The 12,290-nt window shown below is 39.5% G+C and overlaps 1 protein-coding gene across 1 annotated transcript in view; it reads right to left on the bottom strand.

The window, feature by feature from the left end:
• The window catches only part of LOC134677917 (organic cation transporter protein-like), a 64,172-nt gene that overhangs the window by 18,134 nt on the left and 33,748 nt on the right, over window positions 1-12,290 (bottom strand). The gene's annotated exons all lie outside the window — the stretch shown is intronic.

Here is a 12,290-nt window from a genome sequence, read left to right as displayed (position 1 = left end):
CGTTGATTCAATAACCAGTCAATTGTAGGCTTGATAAAGCTGCGTATTTCAATAATACTTATATATGGGCGAGCCGGAAACAAACACTTCTTGTTGGTGCAATGGCAGATTGGTGCAATGATGTCATGGGGCACCTGGTTTTGTACCCTTCAACGGCCAAGTCACACAACATTAACTATAATAATAAAGAAATCGCAGTAAGGAACCTTAGACTTGGCACGACTTTGTCTAGATTTCATTACTTTTTAGAGATAAACAAGCAGCTCCATCGAGACTTGGCTAGTTTTTTACAGAATGTTTTTGGTGGGATTTCACTTCTTTTTGTAGAAACGTGGGCATATTGATTTATATTATTAGATTATCTTATTTAACACATTTTTTTTCTTTTTAGGAGTAGTTTTTTTATTATTACAAATCTTTTTTTTCTTTTTTTCCGGTTCTGATTCTTGTACAGTAGCAACAGTTTTTCGTATTGCCCATTCATTAAATCTAATAATTAAATAATAATCAGTAATCCGTCACTAATCATCATATAATGACTTGGCAATCGCATATAATGCTTTACTCGTACCGTACTCGTAAATATGTGTAATGCTCAAACTGCAATTAGCGCTAGCGTTATGTTCAATTAGAATTATTTTTAATAGGTGACGATGATCCTTTTGTCATTATGCAGCCGTGCGATGGCCAGGTCATTATACGTATTACAAATTAAACATATCTTATTGATACGGTTTTAACACCCCCTGGCACTGATTAAAATAACCGACTTGGTTTCACATTACATCTCAAAACTTTTTTGTAGTAAAAGCGTTGCGAGACTTGCACCTTTTTACATGTAATGTTTTTGATGGGATCTCATCTCTTTATGTAGGCAGTCCTTCTTTTCGGGTACTCATACCCATACTATGTATACACATATCATAACTAAACATATCTTCATTCATACTCACATCGTACATCGTAGTGTACCTTTACTTTACCTACTATTTGTAGGAACTGCAACAGTAACTTTGTAATATCATATATTTATATGGGATTACAAACTTACTTATGCAGTTCTTAGATCTTTAAAACGTGACTGATATTGCAATATTTTTAGGTTTTCCCTTTATGTGGCCATTAAACCCTAACTCTGTACCAAATTTCAGCTCTCTGAGTTTATGGAAAGTACTAGTTCTATTCTGATGATCATGAGTGAGTTTCATAAATGCGAAACTTTGCTTTCGCTTAACTTCGGAACTAAATGACCTACAGACTTGAAATTTTGGATTTTAAGTATGTGATTATAGCTTACTGGATGACCAAAATTTCTGCGTTCTGGTCTTATCCAGAGGTTCTCAAATAGGGGCCTGAAAATGCGGCGAAATGGTTCCAGTAAAGGATGGTACGGCAGTGTTTGCTTCGCGCTCGACTTGGCGGGGGCACTGCCGTGCCCCCCGATCGTTAGCGTATCTTGGTGATGTCTAAAGGATGTCTAATAGATGTCTATTTCATAATCCGAATCGGGCCCTTGTCATCACAGGGTAGTTAGGTGACAGTTTTAATTTTTGTCAAAAATATTTTGGTACAAGCTTTTATCGCTGACTGTACTTTTCTTTCAACAGGGTAGTACTAGTACAGTCATAAATATCTGAGCACGCCTCTATTATCAAGGCATTAGAGTGCGTGTTCAGATATTGTGAACACCTTGGCCGCTCCGATACACACGCACTCTAACGCCGTGATAATAGAGGCGTGTTCAGATATTTGTGAGCACCTTGGCCGCTCCGATATATATGATGGCGACTGTACCATGAACAAAGTTTTGTACAATCGCCATGAGATATATCGGAGCGGCCACGTTGTTCACAATATCTGAACGCGCACTCTAATGCCTTGACAATAGAGGCGTGTTCAGATATTGTGAACAACGTGGCCGCTCCGATAGGTATATCTGATGGCGACAGTACGGTGTTTTTAAAAAATTGCATAATTTACCCGTCGTACTCATATTTCTGTTTTAGTATCAATAATGATACATTCAGATATTGGCTTTGTGCATTAAGATTGCACATATAATAATTATAATTGTTTTTATAACCAAAAACAGCTTAATTCCTTTCCCGGCAGAGTTAAAAGTAAAAAAACCGGCCAAGTGCGAGTCGGACTCGCGTTTCTAGGGTTCCGTAGATAATTCCGACTCACGCTTGACTGCACATTTGTAATAGGTTTTCCTGTCATCTATAGGTAAAGAACTATTTAGTGTATTTTTTAATTCAAAATTTTAGACCCAGTAGTTTCGGGGATAAAGGGGGGCGGAGGGAATGGTCATTTTTAGGCTATATTCTTAAATAACTTCGAATTTATGTATTTTAAAATTATAAGAAAAATGACCATCTTTGGGTTACTAATTTACATATGTGTAGCAAATTTCAACTTGATTGGTCCAGTAGTTTCCGAGAAAATAGGCTGTGACAGACGGATAGACAGACAGACGCACGAGTGATCCTATGTATAAGGGTACGAATGGAGGTCCAAGGGGGAGCCTATGTTCAGCAGTGGACGTTTTATGGCTGAGATGATGATGATGATGATGATGTATAAGGGTTCCGTTTTTACCCTTTAAGTACGGAACCCTAACAATTGACGCAAGTGATGTTATTGACAATTTAAGTACGAAATTAAAGTTTTATTTTAATATTCGAAGGTAAAAAACAATACCGGACCGTCATTAATAATTTTTCGTAGACTACCAGTTTAGACTCCGCAATAATATGAGGAATCTTTTAAATATATTGCTCCTTTAAGAGGCAAGAAGACAACCACTTCTATACAAACGTAGTCCCCATTTTTCTCTTTGAATATTACTATTATTTATTACATTACTAATATTTTCACATAATTTGATACCACACCTATGTTGGATATAGGTAGGTACAATTGTCTACGAGTAGGTTAAGATTTTTGTAATAGTTAAGTATATTTTAGATTATTATGTATCCCTGTCCAAATAACCTTCACACTACGCAAGGGAGACTGCCCACCAGTGACTATGCGAGGCGAACCCCTTCCTAGCCAAAGCTGCGTCAAATATCTAGGACTCCACCTCGACAGAAGACTTACCTGGGCCAACCACATCAAAATGAAAAGAAAAGAAGCAGATATCAAATGCAGGAACTTATACTGGCTAATTGGAAGACAATCAACTCTAACACTTTAACAACAAACTACTGATATACAAATGTATAATAAAACCGATATGGACTTATGGAATACAGCTATGGGGATCAGCCAGCAACTCAAACTTAGAAATACTTCAAAGATTCCAGAACAAAACCCTAAGAAGGATCACGTGTGCACCATTACTGGTCAGAAATAGTGAAATACATGAATACACAGAAATACCAACAATAAAACAAGAGGTAAACGAATACTGCAAAAAGTACAAGGAAAGACTTCAAAACCACTGCAACGAATTAGCCAGAAACCTGTTAAACGAACAAGACTACACACCGAGGCTAAAAAGATGGCACATCCTAGGGCTAGACCAGAGACAATAAGCCCCCACGTAAACTGGTGATGGTGCTCAGTGGAACACCACCCTAAATAACAACCTAAAAAAAAAAAGAAACAAACCATCTGATTATGGCTAGAACAGCCGATTGCAGATTTAAGTTGAGAAAAAAAAAAAAATGTATCCCTGACATCCCTGTTTTATCTTGTTTATTTTATGCTTAAGTGCGATCAAGCATTGCAAGTAACAAGATGCGGAATAATCAAATGGAAACTGAGAGATAGAAAAATAAACTGCTTAGTAATATGTGATGGTTAATCTCACAAACAATTTATTTAAAAACGCAAATGTTAAATCAACGAATGCTTTATTTGTGAACGATGCTCTCCATTCATTTGTGAATTGTGACACTAATCATAATCATAATATATTTATTGTGACTTGTGACTATGGGTCTACATAAAAGGTATTTAAATTTCATAGGTAAAACCATAGCCTACCATCTTAAGACGAAACAGGAGCTGAGTTTGAAACATTTTAGGTAAATATACCCGCCCCGGTAACGGAAGCGGCTCCTAAAACTAGTGCGATAAGGACAAAGCGAAAAATCCTGCGTAATAATCTCATAAATCGAGGTTTCGTACTCGACTGTTTCCTCGTCCAAAACTTAACCAATCGTAACCAAGTTTGGAAATCTAAATGATTTTGAAATTATCTGTGTCGGACCGTTTTGCTTTATTGGCTAATAGATATCAGTTTTGAATACTACGCCTCTCATTGCGGCATAGTCAATGAGGCCATTTCGGCCATTTTTGAAGGGCTAGCGCTAGCGCCTTAAAATACAAAAATATCAAAAAAGCAAAACGGTCCGACACAGATATTGACAATATTAATCTGTGTTGAAAAAATCATTGCTCTAGCATCAAAACTCACGGAGGAAACAGTCGAGTACGTTTGTATGGAGAAATAACCACTCCTGTTGGATCTTAAACAACACTTGCACTGCGTGTCCTATCAAAATTCAAAATCGTTGCATATTTTCTTGCTCTAACTCTACCACATTTATTATGAATATAGGTACAACGTGATGATTGACCTCACATGTAAAGATAGGTTTCAATTTATTTAAAAATCAACGAATGCTTTATTTGTGAACGAATTGTGACTCTAATTATAATCATAAAATATTTATTGTGACTATAGTTATACATAAAAGGTATTTTACATTTAATAGGTACTAAAACCATAGCCTACCTTAATGGTGTACAATATTTGTTACTTAAAGCAAGCTAAAAACAATATTTAATGCCGACGATGCGGCATCTTGTACTCAAGTGATCTCTGGTAACTGGTGCAAAACTTGTTGGAAACGCTTTGAGAGTGCCGAAGGCCGACTAGGCCCAAGGCTTGTCCGGGGAACGTCTACGCCTTTCCATATTAAGCCTTTTTAACCTAGAGGGTACTTATTGCCAGTTGTCAATAAGGCTCTATTTCAATAAAGCTTCATTTTGAAATGAACCTTATCGACAAATGACATTGTGGTACCTTTTAGTTGAAAACGTCACTCGTCATGTTATGGCAATGGAAATATGGCAGGACGATGTAATTCATGTAATTATTAAATTGTGGTGTTATTGATAAGGGGTCATCCATTAATTACGTCACACGAATTTCTTGGTTTTTTGACCCCTCCCCCCCTCCTTGTCACACTTGGTCACATTTGGCAAACCCCTCCCCCTAGTGTGACGTCACATTTTTTCTACGAAATTGCCAAATCGAATTAAGTAAGTACCTAAGTATTATTAATATTTTATCAAAATATTTTTGACGATATAAACATTAGTAATTTTATAACCCAAAACTGCTTAGGAAAGAAAATTAAACGAATAAAAACGATTATCGTTTTAAAAACTTGTTATTTAAATGTACAGCGAATAAAGTAATTTAAATAAATTTTCGGTTACTGATGAAGTTAAAGTGACGTCACAAAGTTTGTGTCTCCCCCCTCCCCCATGTCACAACATGTCACATTTTCTTGACCCCCTCCCTCCCCCTAAACGTGTGATGTAATTAATGGATGACCCCTAAAGGGGCCCACTGATTAACAGTCCGCCGGACGGTATCGGCCTGTCAGTTAGAACAAAAGTTTGACAGTTCCGAACAACTGACAGGCCGATACCGTCCGGCGGACTGTTAATCAGTGGGCCCCTTACATCACCTCGGGAGATTTCGTTTTGCAGACAAGTCAATTTCTATAGTAATATTTCATAATTCGTTAAAAAAGATAATTTCATTGACCGCAAAAAAAACCAACATAATAATAACAGCATACGTACAGTCGCCATCAGATATATCGGAGCGGCCAAGGTGCTCACAAACATCTGAACACGCCTCTATTGTCAAGGCGATAGAGTGCGTGTTCAGATATTTTTGAGCACATCGGCAGCTCCGATATATCTGATGGCGACTGTACCTTCAGATTCACAGTCACAGTCATCATAAAGATAGTTTATTTTTTTGTAATTTGTTAGGAATGATTTTCCCTGAACAAGGTGTTATTTTAAATTTTTTAATTTTAAGGGTCCATTCCTGAGTTTAAACTAAGTTACTTTCTCGAAGCGCTGGTGGCCTAGCAGTAAGAGCCTGCGACTTGCAATCCGGAGGTCGCGGGTTCAAAGTCAAACCCCGGCTCGAACCAATGAGTTTTTCGAACTTATGTACGAAATATCATTTGATATTTACTAATCGCTTTTAGGTGAAGGAAAACATCGTGAGGAAACCGGACTAATCCCAATAAGGCCTAGTTTCCCCTCTGGGTTGGAAGGTCAGATGGCATTCGCTTTCGTAAAAACTAGTGCCTACGTCAAATCATGGGATTAGTTGTCAAGCGGACCCCAGGCTCCTATGAGAGCCGCGGCAAAATGCCGGGATAACGCGAGGAAGAAGAAGAAACTAAGTTACTATCTCAAAGACACCAGTATTCTAATTAACTCAATTTCGGAGATAATCAAAATTTCATTATTATCTAATAAGGCCCCTATGAAAGTGTACACTTGCCTTAGGGTGTTTAACTTAAACAAAAAAACCGGGCAAGTGCGAGTCGAACTCGCGCACGAAGGGTTCCGCACCATAAAGCAAAAAAAAAAAACGGAAAAAATGCAAAAAGAAAACGGTCACCCATCCATTTTTGACCAAAGTTAAGCAACGTCGGGCGTGGTCAGTACTTGGATGGGTGACCGTTTTCTTTTTGCTTTTTTTTGTTTTTTTTTTTCATTATGGTACGGAACCCTTCGTGCGCGAGTCCGACTCGCACTTGCCCGGTTTTTTGCTCTGAGCAAACACAACTATAAAGCATGTGCGTCATCCAAACAGCCACCACCACTCTGACAAGAGTGCACGACTGAGAAGAAGAAGAAGAAATAAAGCTGCCAAGTAGTCAGTTACGCAAAAATACGTAAACTTTTCTGTTTTTAGGGTTCCGTACCCAATAAAGGGTAAAACGGGACCCTATTACTAAGACTTCGCTGTCCGTCCGTCCGTCCGTCCGTCCGTCCGTCCGTCTGTCACCAGGCTGTATCTCACGAACCGTGATAGCTAGACAGTTGAAATTTTCACAGATGATGTATTTCTGTGGCCGCTATAACAACAAATACTAAAAACAGAATAAAATAAAGATTTAAATGGGGCTCCCATACAACAAACGTGATTTTTGACCAAAGTTAAGCAACGTCGGGAGGGGTCAGTACTTGGATGGGTGACCGTTTTCTTTTTGCTTTTTTTTTTTTGCATTATGGTACGGAACCCTTCGTGCGCGAGTCCGACTCGCACTTGCCCGGTTTTTTTAATAGATCTTTTCCTTGAGATTATTGAGAGGGTTTGTAAATAATGAAAAAGATTTTTAAATCGGATTTTAGTCTGTTCGGAAAGAAAAGAGTCGTAGTATTGGACGCCATACATTTCTTTCCGCACAGACCAAGTTGTAACTAAGGTCACTCAAGAAAAGGAGAATTTCTAATTCCGTAACTAAGTTAATATTAAACTTCACTCACAAAAAATATCACAAATCAATAGTACCCTAAACCGGCCACCTGCCGTGCGAAACGCTTCCTTCCGCACAAATTAGCCGGTCTATTAGATTCGGCCTCGTTTCGACCTTTGATTGTGAGAAATAATTCAATTTGCCGATTGTACATGTGTTAGAATCGTGTTCAATCAAATCGGTAAATTATAGCTTATTTTATGTAAGCAAAATGATTGATAACACATTTACATTAAATAATACAATTTTAAACGCCCCTCTCTCCCCTGCCTACATAGTCATCCCTTTCTCTGTAGAAACGGCGGGTTGCTGGTCTGCCGACGGACGCGAAACGCTTCACTCGTGATTTGGGACGTCGACTCAGACAGAAAGGGGAGGGTCCCCGCTCCGAGTCGTTCCTTGTGCAAAGGCTGTCCGTGGTGATCCAGCGTGGAAATGCTGCGAGCATCATGGGCACCTTTGCACCGGCAACGGCAGGGAGCGGTTTGTTTTCTTAAATTTATAGTTTTAATTTTTATTTGTAAGCCTTAGTTGTATGTTATTTGTATTATTTGTCTGATCATTATATTAATTGAAATAAAAAAAATAATAATTTTAAACGTATTTAAAAAACAGTTGTGCGGTAGAAAGAACAGAAATCTAATCTTCAAGGATGAGTATTCCACAGCCGTCTTCAGATCCAAATCATCAAATTATAGCATATAGTTCGTATTTTTTAGCATTAGAAAGAACTTGAAAGAAGGTAAGCGATCTTGACATGTCTTTTAATTAAAAAACGTTTTTTAAAAATCAAAAACTATTACTTATAAAAGCAGAAGAATATAAATGATCGTATTAGATTCATAATTGTTACATATTTGCCGTATTTTATTTTTAAAATGTGTTTTTCAACTAAAAGACACATCAAGATTGTTTATATACCTTATTTCTAATGCTAATAAAAAATAAGTTCAAAAACTAAAACCCGACTACTGCAAATCACGCTCTAAAAAGTATGAAACAAGATAGAATTCTTATCTAAAATTATCATGCAGAAAATATTATATATGTTACCATTTTTTTATATAAAAATACAACGTAATATAATTCACTGAATTTTTTATATATTTACAGAGATTCAGAGGATCGCCGTGGTCGTATGCCACGATTATAAACTTAAAAGTAATGTGGCGTACGACCACGGCTATCCTCTGAATCTCTGTAAATATATAAAAAATTCAGTAAATTATATTATGTTGTATTTTTATATAAAAAAATGGTAACATATATAATATTTTCTGCATGATAATTTTAGATAAGAATTCTATCTTGTTTCATACTTTTTAGAGCGCGATTTGCAGTAGTCGGGTTTTAGTTTTTGAACTTATTTTTTATTTAATTAATTTTGGGGTCATGATTTCGTTACTAACTTTTTGAAGTCACTTTCTATTACTTTTGCGAGGGCGTCCTCAGTACAGAAATACACGCAGAGCGCCGCCTATATCGGGCTACGCCCGACTCCTTTAGTGCCTATGAGGGCGCCGATGGCGGCCGTCTTTGGACCGCGTACGTCGGGTTACGCTCGACACTTTTAGTATGAGGGCGCCGAAGGCGTCCGGTTTTGGAACGCGTACGTCGGTCTACGCCCGACTCTTTTAGAATGAGGGCGCCGAAGGCGCCCGGCTCTGGAACGCGTGCGTCGGGCTACGCCCGACTCTTTTAGTATGAGGGCGCCGAAGGCGCCCGGCTTTGGAACGCGTACATCGGGCTCCGCCCGACTCTTTTAGTATGAGGGCGCCGAAGACGCCCGGCTTTGGAACGCGTATGTCGGGCTACGCCCGACTCGTTTGGTATGAGGGCGCCCGGCTTTGGAACGCGTACGTCGGGTTACGCTCGACACTTTTGGTATGAGGGCGCCGAAGGCGCCCGGCTTTGGAACGCGTACGTCGGGCTACGCCCGACTCTTATAGTATGAGGGCGCCGAAGGCGCCCGGCTCTGGAACGCGTGCGTCGGGCTACGCCCGACACTTTTAGTACGAGGGCGCCGAAGGCGCCCGGCTTTGGAACGAGTACGTCGGGCTACGCCCGACACTTTTAGTATGAGGGCGCCGAAGGCGCCCGGCTTTGGAACGCGTACGTCGGGCTACGCCCGACACTTTTAGTATGAGGGCGCCGAAGGCGCCCGGCTTTGGAACGCGTGCGTCGGGCTACGCCCGACACTTTTAGTATGAGGGCGCCGAAGGCGCCCGGCTTTGGAACGCGTATGTCGGGCTACGCCCGACTCTTTTAGTATGAGGGCGCCGAAGGCACCCGGCTTTGGAATGCGTACGTCGGGCACCGCCCGACTCCTTTAGTATGAGGGCGCCGAAGGCGCCCGGCTCTGGAACGCGTACGTGTGTACGTCGGGCTACGCCCGACAATTTTAGTACGATGGCGCCGAAGGCGACCGGCTTCGGAGTGCGTACGTATCTTGTAAAAAAATTGACTGTTTCATACATTTTGGCTGATCAGGACTTCTATACCTATTCACGTTATAAAATGTTGCAGGACATTAAAAAAACACCATGTATAGCGGCCAAACAAATTTCTTTTGCAAAAACCTTCTTGTATCGCCGTAGTCGCGTAACACGCGGATAGAATCCAGAGCGCTTGTAGATTCATAGTTCTAATTACCTAACCGATAAATTAATGTTTTATCTGGCGCATGCAAGCAAAGCCGGGTGCAAAAGCTAACAATATTTATATATTTGAAATGTGCTATTTGAGCTCTTTCCAATGATGTATAACACATCATCATTACTTAATTTTAGTTTTTTGGTTCGTGACTTTATGACCTCTAGAGGGCGCAGTGTTCATTTTTTTGTGACGCCATATAGCCTATAACCAGCGGACGATTAAGACGATTCGAATGACACATCGTTTGTTAAATTATAATAAGTACTTTAGAAGTTATGAGGGAACAGATGAACATACATACATACATACCCACATACATAACGGTCAAAATCATAACCCTCCTTTTGCGTTGCCGTAGTCGGGTAAAAAAACGAACTATAGATAAATATACAATACAATAGAAATCCGCTTTATTGCACAATCTCAATAAAACATTTATAGAGAGACACATAATATATGAAGACAGAGGCAACAAAAGGCGCTGTTATCGCTAAAGAGCGACCTCTTCCAGACAACCTTTAGGTCCGTGGGTTAGGGGGGCTCGGGGGCTCCACAAGGAGCTCAGCAAACGCCTAAGGCAGGCCACAGGTGACCCTCGCGCGGGCAGCTTTCTCGCGCAAAGATTGTCCATAGCAATCCAGCGCGGGAACGCTGCCTGCGTGATGGGCACCTTACCAAGGGCGCAAAATTTTGATAGGTATTTTTAATTTTTAGCTTTAGTTTTTAGTTGTAGTTAATTTTAGTTTTGTATTCATTTTATAACACTTATTTTACAATAAATGAGTTTTTTACCTTTAGGTAGTGGAGAAATTATAATATTAATTAAATTCTTTAGGAGGTGGAAAAAACTAAATTGGAAAAAATACTTCTGAAGAAAATACCTATAAATATTAAATCTACAACAATATCACAATACTTATACATATATACGACATACATATACAGCATAGATAATAGATAGACAAAAACTTTATTGCAAAACATACATACATATAATACAGACATATATAAGCTTACAATACTATAGTTGTAGTCAAGTGTGATTGCCAGAAATATATTCGTATAGTTAATTTTTTTTTAACATTAGAAATAAGGTAAACAATCTTGATGTGTACCTATTTTAATTGAAAAACACATTTTAAAAATAAGATACGGCAAATATGTAACAATTATGAATCTAATACGATCATTTATATTCTTCTGCTTTCATAAGTAATAGTTTTTGATTTTTAAAGCGTTTTTCAATTAAAAGACATGTCAAGATCGCTTACCTTCTTGCAAGTTCTTTCTAATGCTAAAAAAACGAACTATAGTAAGAAATAAGAATAGAGTGCTCACTCCATACATCAGTTTTGGTACCAAAAAGACTATTATTTTCGCAGTCGACATCTAGCATCAAGTAGCGGAATTATCAGTACCGCTACTACGTTCAGTACCGTTACGATCAGCACAGATATGGCCGCTAGGTGGCGACAGCGCCACGCGCGGCTTATGGCAAACCCCAAAATTGGGGCCGAACGGATGTACTTTTAGCTACCTGTAGCAAAGCGACGAAATCGCGGAGTGAGACACACCTGCCCGTCAGTGGGTCAGTGGGATGGTGCAAGACGCCCTAAAGGTACTTAGACGGTTTCAAAATGGCCCCGCTTTCGACGATGCCAATGCCCTGTACAGTTGAACACGAATATCCGTAGATCCGGAAGCCGAAGAATTAGCTGGCCGATTAGCCACGGCCTTGCCTTTGCGGCGTGCTCGCCGCGACCTCTTTCTGAGGCCGGGCGTCTGCTAAACTTAGTATCTCAGGTCAATCACATTTTTTACAAGCTTTTGTTTAACTTGCACCGGGGCCCATTTTGGGGCCCATTTCTGGAACGGTATTAGACTAATATTATTAGTGCACGAATTGTCAAATCGTATATTACCATGCCAATACCCGAATAATGTTAGGCCAATACCTTTCGAGAAATGGGCCCCTGGCACGGTATTATTTAGTCTAAGGCCCACTTGTACCATCCCACTAACATGGGGTTTAGCGGTTAAACCGTTAACCTAGTGCCAAATTGTACTGGTAACCATGGCAACTCCAGATTTAACCATTCA

This window comes from Cydia fagiglandana, chromosome 27, assembly GCF_963556715.1.
Source record: "Cydia fagiglandana chromosome 27, ilCydFagi1.1, whole genome shotgun sequence".
NCBI classification, from domain to species: Eukaryota; Metazoa; Arthropoda; class Insecta; order Lepidoptera; family Tortricidae; genus Cydia; species Cydia fagiglandana.
This window is presented reverse-complemented; position numbering and strand designations above follow the sequence as displayed.